This window comes from Protopterus annectens, chromosome 1.part2 (genome assembly GCF_019279795.1).
Source record: "Protopterus annectens isolate FY-2018-M chromosome 1.part2, PAN1.0, whole genome shotgun sequence".
Classification (NCBI taxonomy): Eukaryota; Metazoa; Chordata; order Ceratodontiformes; family Protopteridae; genus Protopterus; species Protopterus annectens.
In genome coordinates this window covers 1,242,851,454-1,242,873,821 of record NC_056727.1, presented here as the reverse complement: position 1 = coordinate 1,242,873,821, position 22,368 = coordinate 1,242,851,454, and the positions used below count along the sequence as shown (strand labels likewise).

The 22,368-nt window shown below is 38.6% G+C and overlaps 1 protein-coding gene across 1 annotated transcript in view; it reads left to right on the top strand.

Moving 5' to 3' along the window:
* The window catches only part of SELENON (selenoprotein N), an 805,209-nt gene that overhangs the window by 395,235 nt on the left and 387,606 nt on the right, over window positions 1–22,368 (top strand). The gene's annotated exons all lie outside the window — the stretch shown is intronic.

Here is a 22,368-nt window from a genome sequence, read left to right as displayed (position 1 = left end):
AAGAAAGTAAAAACAACCATACAGACTATTACATTTATAAAATAGTAGATTATATAATTCAGTGAACTGTACCAGTGAGGAATGGCTAAAGGAAATGTTATCAATAGGTATGCAAGTAGAGTAGAAGAAAATAGGCTAGAGGTGGCCAGAGTGCTGGAAGCAAATAACTTGGGAAGAAAAGGTAATAGATTGGGGTGAGGCTAAGCAGAAGTTTAGGCTGCAGGTTACAGACTGTCTTCCCTTTTATGGAGTGATAAGATAGTATAGGCAAAGACAAAGGAATATGGCAATGCTGAGTGAAAGCCCTGCTGCTTTGATACAGTTTATAGATGATTCTAGAACAGAGGCTGCTGTTAAAGGATGATTAGTAGGGCTTTTAAAATATACATTATGACTGTAAGAATTAATACAAAAAGATTAGAAAAGATTGAGAAAAGAGAATGAAAAGGCAGTTTATAAAGGAAAAATGGAAAGAAATTTTTAAGGTTCCCAAATATGCAGCAGTGTCCAGAAAGTTTAGGATTTTTGCTTGGAAGTGTTTGCATAGATATTTTAAACCCTAAGTAGAAAAATTTCTAGCAAGTGCTGGAGGCTTAACAAGGAAGACAGAGGTAAATGGGAACTGGGGATGTAATGGGTTGGCAGATTTTAAAACTTGCATGCAGGGTATTTTGGCAGAAATGTGAGAGCGGTTCCCTATTATATCTGAGAATGCCTAAAATAGCGAATGCTGTTTTATCGACCGTTTCGAAACAGTGAAATCCTGAACACACGGAACAGCGATTTTGTTCCCAGGTGAAAAAAATCACTGGGCCTTTTTCTTGACTTTGCCATTTCCTCCACTGTGGTGCGATCTCGGAGTTGGTATATTTAAGTAGGGGTGTGTGGGGGGTGAACCCCCCCCACTTTGTTTTGTGTTTGTTTTTTTTTTGTTTTTTTAAATGGAGCAGCGATTTTTTTTCCCTGGGGAAAAAAGTCACTGTTCCATGTGTTCGGCATTTTGACATTTTGATTTTTAAAGGTCAGTTATACAGCATTCGCTGTTATAATATAGACCCATGAAAGCAAATAGTTGTAACTAAGGAATTATTCTTTTGAGCTGGGATTTGAGCCATTGGGTCAGATGTGGTTAGTGAGATTCTCGATCACGGTAGAGATTAATTTGTTTGTTAGTGATGGTAGTTTGGGAACAAGCATGACCAAACTAATATATATTGCTTAGATCACTGAAGTAAAAGTTAATTGGAGAAGGGCCATGGTCAGCATCAGACAGTAGTAGCCCATGAGAAGCAGACAGTAGGATGTCATTTAGTAGGACACGCACACACACACACACACACACACACACACACACACACACACACACACACACACACACACACACACACATTTATATGGACAGGGAGAGAGAAAGTAAAACTGGATGTTGATGGAAATGTCTTTTGGTCATTTTTAGAACTTGTGTTCTGTACAGAGCATAAACTGGTTTAGGGTTCTGGAAAATTGTGCATGAGGAATAATTTTATCTTGTATGTATAATAAAAGCCAAACCACCAGTCTGACCGAGCAATGAAGGAAACCACCAGCAATAGCGAAAAGCACAGTTTAATATCGCTTTCATCTCAAAAGACTTCTTCAGAATGAAATTTCATTTTCACTTTCATTCTGAAGAAGTCTTTTGAGACGAAAGCGATATTAAACTGTGTTTTTCACTATTGCTGGTGGTTTCCTTCATTGTTCGGTCAGACTGGTGGTTTGGTTTATATTAGTTTTTGTTTCTGCTTCATCCTTGGGACTGTTGTTTTTCCTTTATCTTGTATGTGTTTTAAGGGGGTGATAATAAAATGGAAGTGTTAAACTGAGGGTTGGAGATAGAGAGGGGAGGAGATTGCATGAACAAGTGAGATGAAAGATTAGGTGGAGGTATATTGGCACTCTTCAAGTAGCTATATGGCATAGGAAATCAAGTAAAGTTATTATAATGGATGTTGAGTTGTTGTCCAAATGGAGTAATTTGATGGCATCCAAGTATATGATTGGAGGTTGATGAAATAGCATTCTGGAAATGGCTGTAAATGTAAGGAGAGCTTAGATAGGTGGAGTACCTGGGATAGGTGAAAGGGCCATTTGACGTAGCTGTGAATAAATATGCATCAGCTCTTGCTTTGAACAAAGACGATTAAAAGTTTTGTTAAAATAAGGACCAATTGATTATGTACCAATTTCTAAGAGCAATAAGGCTGGCTTAGGAGTTCCTTCACTTTGAGTAAAGTAAGTAGTATTGTTTTTATAGTGTATTTATAAAAGTTGGCTGACTCCATGGCACAGAAGAATGGAGTTATGACTGTGATTCAGCTGACCAAGGTACAGTTACTGTGACAGGTGTCAGAAAGGCCAGACGGTTAGGTAGAGGAATAAAGAGGTGATGCCTGCTCACTTCTGCCAGAGACTGGAAACCTAGCATGAGCCATGTGCTCAAAGGGGAGGATGTTGTCTGAGGGGCATGGGGGCTGAGTCACTTATGGTAGTGGCAGCCTAGTACTTTACCCACTTACAAGGGATTTGTTAGGAGACATACAAAACTCCTGAGATGAATGCTTGTATGATAGTAATGTAGTGATGTGCTCTTACCCATTTGAGAGCAAAGGGAAAGACTTCTGGTCTAAGGCAAACTAAATGAGCAATCTATAAAACTCAGAAGTAGGTGAATTGTTTAAATGTTTGTGCTAGTAAGATGACATCATATGACTGTCTTAATGCTTGATACCTACCTGGCTGTGTGGCTTAGAGAGTTGGAATCGTGTCTGAGAAGCAGCTCTTGCACTGGATGGACTGGGTTGGGCAGGGAGGGAGAGGAGTGAAAGGGCATGTCCCAGTCATCTCTCCTTGGGCAGGTGGAGAGGATTGCCTGTACTTGTGGGCACATGAATTTGAGGTGATTTCCCTGATGGAGACTGGGGAAGCAACCACTTGTGCTCTGGGGAGACTTAAGAGCTGTTTGTCAAGAATGCTCTTTGCAGAAGTGAGTGAATGCTTCCTTCGTTCAGCCTATTGCATTCTCCTCCTTGGTAGGGCCATAAAGAAAAAAAAACTTTAACCACCCTTGATGGCTTTCTGTTTAGTGGCCCTTCTCAGCTGACCCTCAACCCACTGATGGGAAATGAATGGGCTAATTGCATGAGAAGTGGCTGATGATTGACAGGCAGCAGTGGCAATAAGTGAAAAAAATTCTTGATGTCTGGCATAGCTCATTGAGGCCATGCTTTGCAGATGAAATTCAAGTTAACAGTGGAGGAACAATCAAGATCATTAAAATTGATTGGATCCCTGTCACTTGATTGAGTTTTCAGAAACTCATTATTCATATGGTCGAGTTTTTGAAAATCCAAATCTTTTGAGTGGAGATCGCAAGCATCAGGAAGTTTACCCTTTTCTTCACTGGAGTGCGATCTCAGAGTTGGTATATATAATTTGCAGGGGTTGTGGGTGCTGCGAGGCTTGCCCACCCTGCATAAATGTAAAAAAAAGCAGATTTTTGTGTTTTTTTTGGGGGGGGGTTGGTATTGGAGTTTGCGGAAACTGAATCATATGGTCTCATTTGTATGAATTTCGAGTTTCTGAAAACTCGATTATCTGACATAGATCCATACCTTTACAGATTTTAAGATTTAGGGCTCTTGCACTGAAACAGAAATACTGCAACCAGAAAGAGAAGTAGGTTCTAGACTATTTACTAAAAAAAGTGCCACAAACTGCTGGAGGAAACTGGATGAAGGTTGTTTATTTAATAATCCACAAGAATCACGTCAGACACATCAGCATTAACGCCTTTAGATAAAACTGCGTTTTCGTCCTAATACACTGACTTCTTCAGATAACCTATGACTAAATTACTAAACCTTTTATAGATTAATTAAATAACAAGTTAACCAATCACATAAATTCATAAATTAAAGAATTAATTACTAAAATTTCTTTAAAACAACAGTCTCTATTAAATCAATACCATTCAGTTTAAAAACATACATGAATTATTGTCTAAAACTTTCCATAAAATAAAAGAATTTGATGTAAAATTCAATTTATAATTTATAATACTTTTAAATAAGACTCACTTTCATCATAAATAATTAAATAAAATGCTGTATATGAATGAAATCTCTTAAAAAATATGTTAAATAAGAATAGCCTGCCATCTATTGGTTATTTTATAAATTGCATAAAATGTATAATTTTCCTGCTTTTAATTTTAAAAGTGGTACAATAGAAATGAATTCATTAAGACCTGGGGGGTAGTGGCATCAAGGGAAATTTGCCACCATAGCTCTCTAAACTCCAATTTCTCTTCCCACAACCCACCCCTCATATCTTTCTTAACTTGTTCTAAGACCATAAAATGGAATTTAGCATTGGGACAGACAGTGGTATGTTTGTATAAAGCATTTGTTTTTTTTTTATGGACATTTCATATTTATGCTCATAAATCCTCCTGGTCTCACAATTAAAATAATCATTACTAATAATCCACCTTTGTCTACTTTCTAAAAAGTTTTTTTCAGTGTCAATAATGTTGTAACATTGTGCACAATGCCCACATTTAAATGTGCTCTTCCTATTCCTTATTGATTTACAAGGGCCATTATGTTCCAACAATTTCTTAAAGGAATGTGAATTCTTATACACAACGTTGCAACTAACTGTTAATTAATTCCAAGTCAGTCAAACTAGACTATTTAGTTATGTAAGACCAAATCAGATGACCTGATCCTCTAGTTTTGCTGTACTGAAGACTGCAGATTTTGGATTTGGTCTTTTGATTGAGGCTACACAGTGATTGATGTAATAGTAAAATAAATAAAAAAAAAATAATTAGTATACAAGGCTTATCAAGCAATGACTACAAACATGCATCAAGGCAATAAAATCAGTCTTGGAATACTGTAATTGTTGAACCAAGACTGGACTCAGTTGCAGAAGACTGTTAACTAAGGAACAAGATGAAAATTTAACTGCCAGTGAATACTTTATAGCTGCTGCGCTTCCTAAAGAGTGAAGTAAAATGGAAGACACAAAGCCAGCAATGAAGAATTAATTATTTAATTCACCAGCTGTGGAGCTTACATTAAGAGCAGAGTATGGAGAGACGAGACAGGGAGACCGTAGAAGAAAGCAGAAATAAAAAGAGGAGGCAATGATGTGGTAGAAGCAATGCAAACACATTTCTTGTTGCCACTGAAACGATAAACTCCTTAAAGTATATAACAGAACTGTACTACTGGCACAAGTTCTGCAGACAGTACTTTTAGCAGAAAATCAAAACATTTCTTGCAGCTGAAAACCTATTAGTTCCCACACATCTGCAAACGATTATAAAGTAAAACCAAACATTTGCATTGTGGCCAGTTAGTAAATGTTCATCACCTTCTCCTCTGAGTAAAGCAGAGCAAAATTTAGCTGAAGTAAGACTGAAACATTTGGTTTGTTGCTCTCTGTGCTGGATTTTCAGAGTCACTAAGTGATTAAGAAGCAATTTCTACATAAGATAAAGCTGAGCCAGAGTTATGCATGGCAGGACTAAAATAAGGGATAATCTTGACCTTACTGAAGTTCATCTTATCAGAGTTGACTGACCACTGAGTAATGAAATGGCCCTTTAGTCAATCCAAAGTTTAACATTAATGTATCAAAATGTTACCAAAAATAAGCACTGTCAGGCAGCCCAGTACTATTCAGCAGCAGTTTTGCTTGAGAGTCAAGCCCCGAGGCACCTACCATACACTCTGCTTACAGATAATTCTGATATTCCGGAGATCAAGATGGCTGCCATCCTATAATCAGTGTTAGACCATAGCTCAGCTCCATACAATAAAATAATAACCTTACTCTATGGGAGAGAAGTAAATTCTATGAGCAATAACCTTTCCTTGGATCTGAGGAACTTGCTTGAAACTAAATACTGACTCTTGAACTGGAAACTGAAATAAATACTTGGTGGATTGCTATTGATCTTTCCTTACCTTACGTGTGTCTGCTGCCCATGAGGACTGGGACTCTCCGGCCTACACTTACCTAAAAAAAAAAAAAAAAAAGAGGAAAAATTCAGCTATGTCACAGGAATCTGAATCTATGGAGGCTCAAAATACAAAAGCGAAATACTCCTCAATCTCATCTCCGGAGAAAGAAATAATATCTAAAAGGGCAAGGACTGCCAAGCAACAGGAATCTATAAAACCACCTTCCAAAGTGAAATCTGACCCTACCAGCATGGAAGATTTAAAATTTGTACTGCAGCCTATCCAAACAGCAATACAGAGCTTTTCCACTCAACTAAAAACCTTTGAAGACTCTATAGACAGAATACTTACAAGAATTGACAAAACTGAAGAAAAGGTTTTTGACAATGAGATCAAAATTGACCAGTTACAAAAAGAACAAAAAACTAATGTCACAGCTATTCTGGATATGCAGCAGAAACTCCTGGATCTTGAGGCAAGATCCAGGCGCAATAATATTATTTTAAGAGGCATCCCGGAACACATAGATCAAACCACTTTACTTGAAACCATATCTACAATATTTGCTTTATTTCTAGATAATGCGCCCTTGACAGACCAGATAATAATTGAACGAGCTCATAGAGCCCTGAGACCATCCTATGACAAAACAAATCCGAGAATTGTCTATGCAAAAATTCTTAACTTTCAACATGTAAACAGACTTTTACGTGCAGCTAGAAATAAAAAATATATCCTATGGAATGGATACAAAATATATCTTTCATCGGATCTTCCTACACTGATAAAAATGGAAAGACAAAAGCTTGCACCCTTTTGAGCATATCTAATTAAAAAACAAATAAAATTTCAGATGAAATACCCAAACACTTTGATATTCCATCATCAGGGGTCCAAATTATCCACAGTAAACAGCAAGGAAGCTGCTTCGGTGTTCCTTCAAGCGTTCAAAGAATGTCCGGAGGCTGTACAACAATACCGCTAACTTACCTTAAGCCTGGGGCGATGTTCTCTTGTTCGGATTCAACATGAAGAGTTCACCTCGCTCCTGTGTCGTCTTTCTACAATGCAGAATTGGAATCCTGCCTTGACCTTGGTTGACTGCTCTGCAGGCCTTCTAGCCTCGTGGCCTCTGGTGGTCCAGTGACTAAAACTTTCATTTTCCGCCATGTAGCCCTGCAGCATGACTACACTTGACCCCTGCTTTCTCAGGAGTCCTAGGGGCTCTTAAAGCTGCAGGCTACATTAGAATAAGCATTGGTTACTCCCAGTGCAAAGCTACTCCATTCTTTGCTATATAACCTAAAAATAAACCATGCCTTATTGTAACTTGGGTTTTTGCCTACTAAAACAGCTCCGTTCACCAGCAACCCCAAAACGGAATATGTAGGCTGTACATAAGGCAAATACAGCCTTAATTCATTTCTTCAGTGTATCTTGAGGCTCAAATCAGATGCTCACATGCGATCCATGTTTCCACGCATGTTATTTTAAATTGTGTGTCTAAAGCCAGGTAGAACTAATATGGCATAGGGTACTTGATCTGAATGCTGACATTTTGATACAGTAACACGATTAAAAAGATACAAGCACCCGTTTTTACTGCAAATGCCTGACTGTAACTGAACCAATATTAATAGAAAGGGTTCCGGGACACTTAAGATACTTGTATCTGTGCTTCAAATGTAGAACAGATAGCATGTGTTATGAGTGTATACTAGGATTGAAAGCTGTGGGAGATTTTTCATCTTTTGGAAAACAGGCTCTGGGTACCTTCTCAATGTTGTACATTTTATGGAATTTGTGTTAGTATTATATTAGCAGTCTAAGCCTGATGCTTTGTTGCTACATGGTGTATGATGCCAGGTACTTTTGCTAACCTATTTGTTTTGATGTACAGGAGGCCAATATATAAGAGGGCAGGAATAATTTACGTTTTTTTCTGATTTTGTACAATGGATATCTACTTTATATAAAAGAAATGTAAGCTAGGACTCCAGGTTGAATATTCTTTACTACAGGAATGACTTCAATATAAGCAGTTCTGAGATGTCTGTATCTCCTTAATAGGGCATTGTATAGTATATCTGGAGTCCTCCGAGTATCACCATAATTCTAGTTCCTCTGTTATGATCCTTTACCCTTGGGGCCTAAGAGCCTCATCACTACATCTTCTGAGTAAATAGTTCCATTACACCTACTCACAAGAAGTTACCTGAATACCATCCTTGATTAACCTTGATAATCAATAATATTAACTAAGTTTGATTTTTTGTTTCTTCTCCCTTCAGTAAGGGCTTTGATGTCAGCTGTAAAAGAAAAGGTGTATACAAATAACGTAACACTAACTTACTTACAAAATAATGGTCTTAAATATCACGGATAGATACAGCTGTCCTTTAGATGCACAAATGAATAGCTCTCAGTTTAAGATTTAGGTAACTGAGCTATGAATCTGGTTATCTAACCTGTTTGGGATTGTTATGCATCCTAGATTCTGTTGTTTTAGTTGGGTCACTCTGGGATATATTAGTCTCACCTTTTGGGTGAGTCACAGAGCTTTTGTAAAAGCCTTTCCTATGTCACACTAACTCTTAATATCCCAGCCTCTTCCGGGCCAATGGGGAGGTGGTTAGGCACGGGATTAAAGCAGGAAGGGTTTCTTATCCTTGCCCAAACACTCTTGTTTAAACTGCTGTTATTCTTAAGCAGCTTTACATTCTCCATATCTCACAATTTACTTACTTTTTATAATATAGTGCACAAATGTTTGATATAGAGTCTTGGAACATTAAAGGGTTACAAGCATCCAACAAAAAAAAACTTTTTATGCATCTGGGGTTTAAATCTGCTTCTAATATTATACTGGTCCAGGAAATGCACCTACTTAACCATCAGTGGGATCAGGACAGAGATAGACCGTGGGTTAAAACAATTATTGCATCTGGAGCTAAATCCAATAGCGCAGGTGTCGCTATAATAATTAAAAATAAATGCATACACGACATAGTTAGTTTTGACACAGACAACGAAGGTAGATGGTGTTACTTTACTACAACTTGCACTCAATTAGATAAACCTATCTTAATTATTAATATTTATTCCCCATGCTCAGGGCAACAAAATTTTATTATGCAGATTTACAAATTACTTTCATTATTTCCTAACCATTATTACATCATAGGGGGTGACTGGAACTCTATCCAGGATCCAAAAAATGACAGGACAAATATCAAAGCTAATTATAATAAATCTGCAACCTTAACCATATCTGAACTGAAAGAAGACTATAACTTATTTGACCCTTATATTTTTCTAAACGGCACCTCAAAAAATAACCAATTCACCTTCTTTTCTAACTGTGGTAAAAATTGGTCCAGGCTGGACTTCTTTCTAATCTCTTCAATATTTAGTAATTTTGACACCTCATTTTTCACAGATCCTAGAAGGCTTTCTGACCACTCCAAGAATCTCCCTTTCTGTTCACCGGCCTTCTACAAGATCATTAAACAACAAAGCTATTTGGTGGCGTCTAAACCCTAACCTTCTAAAGAAGGAAGAAATACTCTCTCATGTGGAGTCCTATCAGGATCAATTTCTCCAATCCTGTAATTCCCTCCCAACCTCTTTAGATTGTTCCTGGGCAGCCACCAAGGCAATGATTAGAGTTTTTTTATAAACAAAGCTTCATATTACAAGAAACTATATAATAAAAATGAAACAGATATAACAAATAAAATATATAAGCTCGAGGCCGAAATTCAACTAAAATATTCACCTGAATCTGAGAATGAAATGATTCAACTACAAAAGGAACTTATATGTTTACAAGCTGAGAATCTTACCTTTCACGAGATAAAAACCTTAGCAAATTATTCGGAACTGGCTCAATTCCCCTCTAAATTTTTAGCCAGAGTGATAAACCAAAACAGAACATCTCCCTTTATTTCGGAAATATCTTATCAGGGGAAAGAATATCAGAATACGTATGATATTATCAAACTATTCGAGTCCTTATACTCTCAACTTTACAGTCCTCCTGAAGGCCCTATCAACAAAGCAGAACTGCAAAGCCTCTTAAACAACTTATCCTTCCCCAAGCTAACTAAGATTCAAAAAGACTCCCTTGACAGGGAAATTACACAACAAGAAATTGTATTGGCAATTAATAAATTCAAATCTAACAAATCCCCTGGACCGGATGGCTTCACGGCCAAATTTTATAAATCTTTCACACCCCAAATTTCCAAAGCTCTGCTTCTGCTGTTTAATCATATTATCAGATTTGGATATAAAGACAAAAACAGTCAATATTCCACCAAAATTCTTTATTCCATCAAAATGAACTCATTTTATACTATTTTACTAATTAACCAATTAATGGATTAATTCAATTATACTTCAAAAATTCAAATTAAAGTGACCTTTGCATAAAATCTGACATTTACATATCTAATATGTTTTAAATGTTTAAACCATGTTATGCATTCATAATTTAATTGTGCAACACATATAAAAATGTATAACAAATGTATAAATAATGTATGAAAAATAATAAACTTGTTTAATATATATATATATGAATATATCAATGTGAAAACATCCACACATGTATATGAAAAAAATATATAAAAACCTTATTTTTGAATATGATTAATTCCATACAAATAATTATTAGATAAATCACTCAATAAATAATATGCTTTAATAATCATCCCTTAAACACTAGTAAATGAATATACATGTGCATATATATGCACAAAAATATACCCCTATACAATTTTAGATGCCCAGCTCCTGATTTAAACCAAATGGTTTCAATGTATTGAATTTAAGTATCATCCTTGTTTCTAATTCTAGCAATTTGCCTACTATATCATCTCCCCTAGAGACTGAAGGTTTTCCCAATATGCAGAATCTCAAACTATCACTACAGCCATCATGAGCATCCATAAAATGCTTAGCAACAGGACTAAAGGAATTTAGATTTCTTATATCCTTTAAATGTTCAAAAATTCTGATTTTTATCATTCTTTTTGTTTGTCCTATATACCAAATGTCCTTGCATGAGCAACCTAAATATATACTACACTGGTAGACTTACAATTGAAAAAATGTTTAGATATATGGCGTATTTTATTAATGAATTCAATGTTGATAACCCTATTGCAAACACTGCATGAACCACATGCAAAAGTGCCCACCCTAGCTGAAGTTGATCCAACATGGTGTAAAAGATTGTTATTTAGAATTTCTTTAAGAAAAATTAACATAATTAGGAAATAACTCACCTATGTTATCATCTTCACAAATTAAATACCAAAATTTTCTAACTAATGAGACTAATATATCAGAGAAAGAGGAAAATTTAGTCACAAAAAACAATTTCTCAACATTGTTCTTTGCATTATTTTTTCTTTTATCAGAGTGTATCATGATGTTAACTCTATCATGTACCAACCTAATGTTATTGATCACACTATCTCTGCATTTTAATAATTGATTATATTCATATCCTCTTTCCAATAGTCTCATAAGCACTGAATGTAATTCTTTATCTATGTCTTCCTTTACACTAGTGTGATCCCGAATTCTTTTGAATTCCCCATATGGTAGGGCATTTAATAAGTGCGGGGGGTGCATGCTTGTAGCATGTAGGAACATACTTCCTAAATGGTCTAAATTGAATTTTACTCTCCTTCTCAAATAGAGTTAGATCAAAAAATTGTAAATTATGTTCATTGTTATTAAGTACTTCAAAAAATCTAAATGAAAATGAGATAATCTATAAAAGCTTTGTATAGGATTACTTTGTTCCCATTGGCGGTGCCTTTCACTTGTAAATAGTATTCAAAAATAACTGTGAGTTAAACAAAATTCTAACAAATTAATAAGAAAACCGGTTCTGGGTCCTTCACCCATCATGTTTTGTATAGATTCCAAGCCATATTTGGTATTAATGTTGGTATATAAGGACTTGACATCCAATTAAGATTCAAAATGTTATTAATTAGATCCTGTGTATTCCCTTTAATTGAAAGTCCAAAAACAAATTAACTTTTTCCAAAAAAGAACCTATACCAATATAATGGGTCTACCTGGAGGTTCTTCCAAATTCTTATGGATTTTAGGTAACGCATACAAAATAGGTGTTACTGGTTTTTGAATATATAATTTTGACATCAGTATGCATAAAACCTAGCGCGCTCACCTTTTTCCAATAAGAATAACAGCTCATCATTAAATAACACAGTAGGGTCACTGTCAAGTTTCTTATACTCTTCAGAATTCAACAACAATCTATTCACCACTGTCCATTATAACCCAATTTCCACCTTTATTTTTAAATCTTTTAAAACCTGCCACTCAATTCTGTTCAGATTGAAACACGGTATATTTTTAGTGCATATATATGCACATGTATTTCACATTGATATATTCATATATATATATATATATATATATATATATATATATATATTAAACAAGTTTATTATTAAATTATGAATGCATAACATGGTTTAAACATTTAAAACATATTAGATATGTAAATGTCAGATTTTATGCAAAAGTCACTTTAATTTGAATTTTTGAAGTATAATTGAATTAATCCATTAATTGGTTAATTAGTAAAATAGTATAAAATGAGTTAATTCTGAATGTTGAATTGTGATCCTTTGAAGGCGAATTGCCGAGGTACCAGATCGTTGATGGAATAAAGAATGTTGGTGGAATATTGACTGTTGGATATAAAGACATCCACCTTAATGCATCTAGAACTATCCTTAGCCCTAAACATAACGCTGATTTGAAAAACCCCTGGGAATATAGACCCATCTCTATTGTTAACATGGATATGAAGATCTTGGCCACAATTCTTGCCAATAGACTCAATGCAGTAATTTCTACTATTGTTTCACCTGAACAATCTTGCTTCATTATGCACAGACAAACAATAGACCACACCCTTACATTAGACACTATGATTTCTCTCTCTTCTCTGACCAAAAGCCCTCTGTACTGTCTAGCTATTGTTGCATCCAAAGCCTTCGACTGGATCAGTACAGAGTTTCTATTTGATGTTGCTGTTGTTGTGTCTTTCGGCTTTTCCCAGTTAGGGGTCGCCACATTGAAACTCCGGTCTGCTAATGATTGGTAGTTGATTTTTACGTGCCGAGTTACCAGCCCTGATGCACAACCTTCAACGAAGGTATGCCCATTCACGCATGTCTGCATGCAGAAGACGCTGTAGCTGAGTATTGAACCGGACAGCGTCTTACTGTGAGGCGACAATGCTACCACAGCACCACCACCGCGGATACTCTCCCATATTTCAACATACCAAACTTATTTATTAACAAGATTAAAACTCTGTACTCTAATGCATATACTATATTACAAATAAATAACCAGATATCTAACAGAATTGAAATTCATAATGGTGCTAGGCAAGGATGTCCCCTCTCTCCACTATTATTCAACCTATACATTGAACCGTTATTCTTACTAATCAAACAGAAAACCTACCATCATACTCCTGTTCTGTTTAACTCTAAACTTCCCCTATCAGCGTATGCTGATGATTTAAATATCTATTTTACTATAGCTAGTTCCGATCTTGAGAAAATTATGTCCTCCATTAACACCTTTTCCAAATTAGCAAACTACAAACTCTATAGAGATAAATCATTAATATTCCCAAACATATTCCCTACTATAGGCATAAACATTAAACAACACTTCCATTACCTGGGAATATCCTTTTTTCAGGAGCATCCAGCTCAATACCAGGGCAATATGGCTAAATTATGGCTGAGTGTTCAAAATGACCTAAACAGATGGGCCAAACTTAAACTTCCACTCTTAGCCAGAACTGCAGTCATAAAAATGAATATACTTCCTAGAAATATTACACTTCATAACAAATTCTTTAAAACTATTTTCTCATTTATTTCAAAATTTATATCAAGGAGGCCTTGGGTTGCCATTTTAAACTATACTATGAAATAATCAATGGGAGTAGAATCATAGGATTACACTATGTGGTGTCCAGCCTGGGTCATACTTTTTAGCAATTATGTCAAATCTCTAAACCTTAATCCCTCTGCATTAAATCTAATATAAAGTCACTACAGAATCTTTTTAGTTTAAACCTGACCCCTGCTTTTCAACCCTAATCTAAAGATGAACGGCCGTGATAAACCTAGACAACAAATATACAATTATATTAAGACAAATCAGGGAGATGTTATGTGATCCTATCTCGCCTACATTCTGTACTGATGGGCTCGGAGCCACCCTCTCGCTACGGGCATATTGGCTGAGCTATTCTCTATCCCAGGATGCACCACCATTTTCTGTCAGAAAGCTGTTTTAACAGCTATTTTCTGTTGTAATTGAGGTCAAGTACCTGTTTGAGTTAGAGGGTTCTTGGCCCTCTTTTCTTTAGTGTATTGTAGTTGTTATTTGTTATTGTTGAGTTTCTTGGACTTTCGCCCTTCGTTAAAAAAAAAAAAAAAAAAAAAGGGTTTTATTATTGTAAAATCCTTTACTGAGGCATTATGTCCGATGCAACTATAAAATGTCCATCACCGATGATCACGGTACTGTTTAGGCGCCAAACACCTACAGGAGTCTTGCAGCATGTGTCACGCTTTTTCCTCTAGGGTCCTCCAAGAGAGGAAGAAAAAGAAATCATCGGCTCCCGCAGTCTCCGTGGAACCGACCAACCTAGGCAGGCTTCTCCATCAGCTCCACGGACTGGAGTGAGAGCCGGCGGGGCGGGCGGTCTGCCCGCCTATGGCTGGGGCTTCGAGAGGGTCACCTTCTCCGGCTCAACTGATTTTGGAGCCGATGACCCAGTCCTTCGAGCCGATGGAGAAGTCCCATCCCATTACGGCTTGAGCGTGGCCCACCCACTAGTTCTGGTTTCTCCTCCAACAGCAGCGGCACTGGAGCCTGTGCTGGAGGTTTTCGGTCGCCCCCGACCCACTCCAACCCCAGCTCTTGAGTCGGAGTTTCATAGATGGACTCCTCCGGCCCTGGGGGCGGACGCGCGGGACCGATGGTTTTCGGCTGCCTTCTCTCTCAGTGCGCCGCTCGGTAGGGGGGTCACGTGTGTAGTTGCCCACGGGGGGGTTGGACCTTTCTTGGGCTGGGTCCGCCTTTCCAGGACCATGATCTTCGAGGGAACCCCGAAGGAAAGACTGTGCAAGAGGAAGCACGCCGACTCCCGATGGAGTCTCTCCGCCGGACAATCGATCCTCAGATAATGTCTCCTCAAACATCTGCTGACCTAGGGTGTTCTCTCAAGGCCGCTCAGCCTCCCCTCTCTCCTGGGTGGCCGGGACGAGCTCCAAATAAGTTCTTATCAGCACCCCAGAGAAGGAGTTTTTGACCAAAGGTGTGGCTGTAGATGCCTTGGTGGTGGCATCTGCTACCCAACAAGATGTAGCAGAGGCTTGATGTCCGTCCCATCCTCCTAATAAGGAGTCTAGGAGCATGGATGCCTTTACCTTAAGGTCCCTGAACTATTTAACGACTTCACTAGATTTCAGAGGATCTGATCAAGGAGCTTTCAGATACCCTCTGAGCAGCTGGCCCAGACGGTTGGCTGTCAGTTGGCTACGCTGTCATCGATATCAAACTCGTCCATGAGGCTCATTTCATATGCAGCCGAGGGGCCAGTAGAGCCGCGGTGGGTGTTGGGCAAGGATGGGTCATCTTTGTTTGGACCCAAGGTAAAGGACACATTGACCCACTGCAGCAAGAAGGTAAGACTTTGACTGCCGTAGGGGGCGATTTTCCACTCCCTTCGGCCTTACCCCAAGACTAAAGAGGAGGGAAAATATGGTTCCATAAATCCCAGAAGTCTTATCCCTTCTAGAGGCAGAGGAGGGGAAATTTTCTGCAGAGGCCCCCGCAACACTTTCAGCCTTCCACAATCCCTGAAGGATTGCCTGACTGTGCAGTTCGGCACCTAAAAGCCTGGGAAGGTATCACTCAGGACCGATGGGTGCTTTGAATCATCGCCGGAGGTTACAACATTCCAAGAAAATCCCGGAGCATTAGAAATCTCAAAGCTGCTTCAAAAGGAGTCATCCAACCAGTCCCCGCAGACCAGATCGATTAGGACTTACTCAAGGTTCTTTTAGTGCCAAAAAGACCGGGACTTGAGGCCCATTTTGGATCTCAGCATCCTAAATCGATCAGTCAAAAAGTCCAAGTTCTGAGTGGTCACCTTACAATCCATTCTCCCACTGCTGGAGAAAGGTGTTTGGATGTGCTCCATAGATCTCCTATTATCACATCCTGATAGATCATCAGCCTGGGAGACAGTCATTTTCAGTTCCCCTTGGTCTCACCACAGCCCCCAGGGTGTTCACCAAATGTTTGGCGGTCATGACTGCTCACCTGAGGAGTCTAGGATTCCAGGTGTTTCCGTATCTGGACGACTGGCTCCTAACTGCCACCTCCAGGCGTCTACTATTGCAGAACCTACAAGCCACCATATCACTAGGCACTTCCCTTGGAATTACCTTCAATTGGCCAAAGTCTGTGTTGCTGCCATCTCAGCGCATAAGGTTCATCAGATAGACTCAAACCAAATGCGGGTCTATCTTCCTACAGAAAGGATACAGACTATACAGGCTCAAGTCCGAGCCTTGCTTCTCAGATCCAAAGCTCCAGCCAGGATGGCCCTGCAGCTATTAGGCTCTGTCAGCCACTGTTCTCCTAGTCCCCTTAGCAAGATTGCATATGAGAATTCTCCAGTGGCTCCTATCGACACAGTGGTCCTTTCAGGATCTCCCTCTCAGTCACCTCATACGGATCACGGAAACTTGCAAACGGGACCTTCACTGGTGGCTGGTGCCCTCCAATCTGGATCAGGGACGACCCTTTGTTCCACCTCCTCCTATGGCCACATTGACGCGGGGACGCCCCAGATGGGGTGGGGGGCATTACCTGGGCAGGTCAGTCCAAGGCAAATGGCATTCAGAAGAGAGTCTCCTTCATATCAACATTTTAGAAATGAGGTCTCTACAAGCCCTCCACGAATTGCCATTCACTCCGACAACATGTCAGTAGTCTGGTATCTGAACAAGCAGGGAGGGACCAGATCCTACCCCTTTGCAGAGAGGCCATGAGAGTTTGGGAATGGGCAGTGGCTGGTAGCGACTCATATCCCTGGCAAGTCCACAGACTAAGCAGAACTGGTCTCTGAACGAAGCAGTGACAACTCAGATCTTCAGCAGATGGGGAACTCCTTGTTGCGACCTCTTCGCCCTCGCTGAACGAAGTGCAGAAAGTTCTTCTCTCTCACTCCAGCTCCGGGAGAGTCCGCCCATCCTTGGCCCACCGGGGTTGGCTACGCCTCTAGTTCCCTCCTTCCCAGAGTGATCCAAAAGGCATCTCACTTGGGAGCAAAATGATTTTAGTTGCCCCTTACTGGCCTCGTCAGGTATGGTTCCCCAATATGCACTGGACGGTCCATGGTTCCTGGATCAAATCCCAGACCTATTCATTAGTCCCTTCACACTTTGAAGTTAACAGCTTGGCTCCTCCTCTTCCGACTATAGTCAGGAATCATACGTCATACATATCTTATCATCGCCCACAAGTCTGCCACTAAGAAATTGTATACTAGCAAATGGAAGAGATTTGCTATTTGGGCTCAACTGATCCCATCACTGTTCCGTATCGGAAGTCCTGAAATTTTTACTTCCCTATTCAATCAAGGTTCTTCAGTCTCTACCATCAAGGTCCAATTGGCAGCTATTTCCGAATCTATAAACCCACCTTTAATGAGCAACAGATTGTGTAAAACCTTCATGAAAGGTGCTCTTAACCTCCTCCCCTTGAACTGGCAGCAACATGTGATTTGAAATTTCGCCAGAAGGGTTTCAATCCATCTTTTGTCCCTAAAGTTTGTTCCAGTTTTGCCCATTAGAACTTCCAGTTTTCTTTCCAAAGTACTCAAACAAAGCAGAATACATCTTCCACACATTGGATGTTCACATTTATTTAGACAGGACCCAACAAACAAGGAAAACAGATCAATTGTTTGTGTCCTTTTCAGATAATAAAAAGATCACTACTGCCAAATGGATCAGGGACTGTATTAGTCAGGCTTATTCCTCTTCTAATAAAGAATTGAAATTCATAATGGTGCTAGGCAAGGATGTCCCCTCTCTCCACTATTATTCAACCTATACATCGAACCCTTATTCTTACTAATCAAACAGAAAACCTACTATCGTACTCCTGTTCTATCTAACACTAAACTTCCCCTATCAGCGTATGCTGATGATTTAAACATCTATTTTACTTTACCTAGTTCCGATCTTGAGAAAATTATGTCCTCCATTAACACCTTTTCCAAATTAGCAAACTACAAACTCAATAGAGATAAATCATTAATATTCCCGATAAATATGTCTTCCCCATTCCCAAACATATTCCCTACTATAGGCATAAACATTAAACAACACTTCCACTACCTGAGAATATCCTTTTTTCAGGAGCATTAAGCTCAATACCAGGGCAGTATGGCTAAATTATGGCTGAGTGTTCAAAATGACCTAAACAGATGGGCCAAACTTAAACTTCCACTCCTAGCCAGAACTGCAGTCATAAAAATTAATATACTGCCTAGATTTCTATATATTTTTAATGTGACAAATATTACACTTCATAACAAATTCTTTAAAACTATTTTCTCATTTATTTAAAAATTTATATGGTCCCCCAAATCTGTTAGGATTAGTTACACAAAACTTAAATTCCCTAAGGAGCAAGGAGGCCTTGGGTTGCCATATTTTAAACTATACTATGAAATAATCAATGGGAGTAGAATCATAAACATTGCTTCCTACAACAAGGATTACACTATGTGGTGTCCAGCCTGGGTCATACTTTTTAGCAATTATGTCAAATCTCTAAACCTTAATCCCTCTGCTCTCCCTTTCCTGAATAAAGAAAACTTAGGCAAGACTAAGTTGCATAAAGGCATTAAATCTAATATAAAGTCACTACAAAATATTTTTAGTTTAAACCACTTTACAACCATTACATCTCAACCCTAATCTAAAGATGAACGGCCGTATGGTAAACCTAGACCAATACCCCCTTCTCAGGAATCCAAACATCTCTGACCTCTTCCCCTTCAAGCAACAGACTGTCTCTGATAAGAGAATTAACATGAACTTACCCAAAAAATATGCAATTATATTAAGACAAATGAGGGAGTTAGTCCATATGTACCTAGACCACCCCATGGTAACTGATAAGGATATCTCAACTTACAAGGCACTGTGGAAACTATTTCTCCTTAAAAAGAAAATGACCTCCAGTACCTACAAAGTTATCATGGCCTCCAAAACACATAATGAGCCCATTTTCTCCAAATATTGGTTAAAGCAAGATCCCTCTATTACCCATAACCAGGTTTCAAATGCCATAAGAAGTAGCGTTAAACACATACCCCTAAAGAAACTTAAATATACCCAGCTCATGGTAATGAACAATGCATACATTACCCCTGACATAATCAACAAAATATACCCTAATTACTCCCCTCAATGTCAAGTCTGTCAGAATCAAACAGATGATCTATTACATATATTTTGGAGCTGCAAATGCTCATATAAACTATGGTGTGCCTTGAGAGTCATACTGGAAAAAATTGGCTATGAAAAATCAACCCTTTCATGGAAATTCACTCTCCTACACATCCCTCCCCCAGGCCTATCAGAGGCGAAATGTACAATTCTGATTTCCATATCTATGTTAGTAAAATAGTATATCTCTCTTAATTGGAAAAATAGGCATTTATTATCTTGGGAAGGGTTCAAGACTCTGGCTATTAAACACCTTAAGGCACATAGATACTTGTTCCACAACATTAACCAGAAACCATATCTTAAAGAATATTGGAGAATGTTATTTGAACATATACTGAAATGAATATCTGATTACTGTACTACCCTTTGTGTTATTTTGGGCAATGTATAAGTGTATATAGTTGCATATATAGCTTGTTTGTGTATGTTTGTCTGATGTTATTTGCTGTTAATGTTTGACTAGAACAATAAAGAGAATTTAAAAAAAAAAAAAGAAGGTAATTCTGAGATTCCAGAATGTTGAGAAGAGAGTGTTTACAAGTGTTCTCCCTTCCCTGAGGCTTTATACTGTTGGAGTTATGTGTGTAGGGAGTATGAGATGAAGTACCCCACATCAGGGAGTGTAAGGGAGCTTGCCTGTTATAAAAATGAAATCCTACAAAAAACATGAGAATGTGTTATTTGATGTGAGAAATTCAAACTTTGATGACACACATTCTGTCAGTTGTTAGAGAATGCTGATTTCACTCAGATGCCACATCATTTATGGTAGTTGATAAACTAGATTTCAGTCAATTGTACTTTAGTATAGTGAGGCATACCTAAAATAAGTAGTATTGCTTTTAATGTGTGTTTATAAATGCCAGATGCAAGTGAAAATGAAATTAAATGCTCATGTCACAAGTTGGCACTGTAAGGATACTTTAATCTCAGCGTCTAGAGTAATTTAGCCAGATCATAATGTACAGCTAAAATTCAAGATTCTGGTATTAAAGCCCTGCAAGAAGCAGCGGTGGTGCAGCGGTAGCGTTGTTGCCTCACAGCAAGAGGTTCTGCCGTTCGATTCTCGGCTGGAGCGCCTTCTGTGTGGAGTCTGCATGTCCTCCCCACAGTCAAGTGGTGTTCGAAAACATGCGTAGAATGGGTGTGCTTTTGTTGAAGGTTGAACATCGAGCTGGCACCTCGGCACCTGTGAAAAATCTACTGCCAATCATTAGCGGACCGGAGTTCTGCTGTGGCGACCCCTAACCGTGAAAAGCCAAAAGAAGAAGAACAACAACAACTGTGAAAGAGAGGATGTTCTTCGTGTTTCACTGTTGCAGTCATCACAGATGGGTTATCCCTGCCAGGGTAGCCCTCAGCCGGCCCGAATACCAGAGGCTTAGTATTTCTGCGTCAGTTGCTGTCGCTTCAGGACTGACTTCAGGTTGTCAGTAGTATAAATTAAGGCAGCCAATGCCATTACATCAGTCTTTCTTGCCATGGAGCCCGAAGCAGAAGCAGTTCCCACGAGTGTCGGTCGGCCGCTACCTGAGTTTCATCTACCAAATTGAAGCTGAAGTGTTCTAAAGCTAATTACCCCATTGGGGATCCTTTTTTCTTGCACTAACCAAACTTTTTAGACAAGTATACGATTGACCTGAGACATATAATAGCTTTTGAGTGAGGTATAGTTGAGAAGTGGTGGTGGTGCTATCATTAGAAAGCAGGTTCCAAATTCTTTAGTTGCTCCAGAAGAGTGAGAAAAAAGTTGAACCCTATAGCTTGGTTGTGTAGAGAACTTTAAACGTTGGTTAGAGCTCTTCTGGTGGTGAGTGGGGAAGGAAGAGATGCATAGTGTTGATTTTACAGTTTTTGATTGAAGAACTGTTGCATTGAATTAGTGATGTTGCGTTTGGCTAACAATAGGTTCCAGAGTATTTCCTTATGCAGGAGTGATAAGAAGAGACACACTGAATCCTGCAGCTTTGTTGTGCAGACTGTTGTGAACCTTTGTTGAGGATATATTGTTGATGGTTGTTAGGGGAGGTGGCAGTGTGATCTCTTGAAGGGTTTTTAACTGAGCAGCTGTTCTGCTGGTGTGAACATGCTTAGGCATGAAATTCATTCCCAGATTATTTGATTGCACAAGGGTAATCTGATGGGGAAACTTGATAAATCTTGTAGTTTTGCTTTGCAGAGGACTGTGAACCTTGGCTTCAAGGAATAACAGATTGATAGCTGGAGTACAGAGGAGAGAGAAAGAGCCAGACACAACGTGCTTCTAAATAAGGCTCTACAGAAAAGAAAATTTCTCCACCCAGCTACACGCAAAAAAAAAAAAAAAAAACTTAACTGCACTCCAACTTGAATTTGGGTCCTAGTTGTTGTCATTAAGTGTAGCAGTGATAATCTGGCAATGATTCATGTTTCACAGCCATCGTATTTCTTCTGAGAAACTTCTCTTTATGCTGTTACAAAAATGTATTTTCTTTGTGAAAGTTTTAGTTGTACTCAGTAGACCTGTGATGTACACTGAGATGTTTGATACACATCTCTCATTACACTGACAAAGTTTCTAGTTTTGGCATTCTTTTTTGCCTTACTCAGTAGTGGGCTGTCTTATTAGTCATAATGTAGCTGTTCGCCCATCTGGACTAACCTCTGCAGAAGTGATTTAAACCATACACAACTGTGTGGTGCCTTAAATATTTTTATTTCTCTGCTAGTGGCACTAATTCTGTTTTTATTTC